At 54.5% G+C, this 1,442-nt stretch overlaps 1 long non-coding RNA gene across 1 annotated transcript; it reads left to right on the top strand.

The window, feature by feature from the left end:
- The first annotated feature begins 518 nt into the window (after nt 1-518).
- Nucleotides 519-1,066, top strand: LOC123446740. Its single transcript, XR_006631431.1, has 3 exons — nt 519-557; nt 852-910; nt 998-1,066. It is a non-coding gene; the product is annotated as an uncharacterized LOC123446740 (long non-coding RNA).
- The last annotated feature ends 376 nt before the right edge of the window (nt 1,067-1,442 follow it).

Here is a 1,442-nt window from a genome sequence, read left to right as displayed (position 1 = left end):
GTGCCCGTATCGACCAAGTCGAGGTGGCTCTCCCCTGTATCCCTCCCGTTCTCCTGCTCTCCCTCCCAGCGGCGGCCGCCTTGTCGGACGCGCTCCTCGATGGCGTCGGGTACCTCCCCGCGCGACCCCTGGGTTAGTCTCCTTCCCTTCTCCTCCCCCCTCCCTCCCTCTCCCGCTCGTCCCCATGGCCCAAGGGGGGCTGGCGACCTAGGGTTAGGTGCAGAGCTCCCCGTCGTGCCGACGTCGTTCCCGCGTGCTCGTGCGCTGCCGCCGCCGCCCCAAGTAGAGCTGCCCCCCTCCCCCATTGCCGCCCTCCTCCCCATCTCCTCACCCGCGAAACCTCGAGCGTGGAGCACGTACGCGCAAGACAAGGCGCGTGCATTTCGGTTTGCCCGGGGAGCCGGCTGTCGGCGGGGAGGCTTGTTCGCCGGAGGGTGACGTTTCTCGGCGGCCAGACCGGTCGTTCGGCGGGATGAACAGCAGCGACGCCACCGGGTCGAGCTTCGGCGGATCCGGGGACGGGGGCGCGCCCAGGGGGGCCTCCAGGAAGCCCAAGTGTGAGATATCTTTCTTTCTTCCTTTTGCTTGGGCTTTGGCAAAATCGCCTTTCCTCTGTGCACAAGATGCAATCCTGTGAGGTTTGATTGGGCTAATCACTATGCTTGCCCCCATGTGTTAAAACCAGGAGTTGACTTTAGCCATTAGAGCCGGAGCTTGAGCTTCGGCTCATCAAACCAAGTCATGGCTGAAATTTAATTTAGAATCACATGCTATGCTTGGCCAAATAAAGTATAGGTGCAACTGCCAAATTTTCATGAAGTTTATTCATCGGTTCCCTTTCGTGTAAGCAGATTCCAAGTTCACGCAGCAGGAGCTCCCGGCTTGCAAACCGATTCTCACCCCAAAATGGGTAGGTCGACAGCACATCCTGTCTGGTCTGAATAAGATTTAGCTCGAGAGGACCGCCTCACAAACGATTGCGCTTATGTTTATACAGGTCATTTCTGTGTTTATTCTTGTTGGCGCCATTTTTGTCCCCATAGGCGTCGCTTCTTTGCTATCTTCAGGAAAGGTATGCTGAATATGCCCTATGCTGATTCGACGATATGTTCGCCATCTCTGTTAGCTAACGTCGGGTATTTTTTGCATAGGTTGATGCAGAGACCGTCATCGAGGTGGGTGATCCCAAGGAAACCATATGTCAAGATGCACACAAGTTGAATGTTGATCTGCTCATCCTGGGCAGCCACAGTCGTGGACCTATACAGAGGTACCGATCATAATCCTTTTCTGCTCATCCGGATTTCATTTTGAGTTCTGGACATGTGTTACTCCCTTGCGCTCTATTCTAAATCAATTACCAAATTCCTGTCAATGCTAATTGCGATGTTGTTCTTATTATTTGCTCGCAATGTGACTGACGCCTGAATTGGAGATGGATA

This window comes from Hordeum vulgare, chromosome 4H (genome assembly GCF_904849725.1).
Source record: "Hordeum vulgare subsp. vulgare chromosome 4H, MorexV3_pseudomolecules_assembly, whole genome shotgun sequence".
NCBI lineage: Eukaryota > Viridiplantae > Streptophyta > Magnoliopsida > Poales > Poaceae > Hordeum > Hordeum vulgare.
Note: the sequence above shows the minus strand (reverse complement) of the source record. Positions and strands in the feature narration are given on the sequence as shown.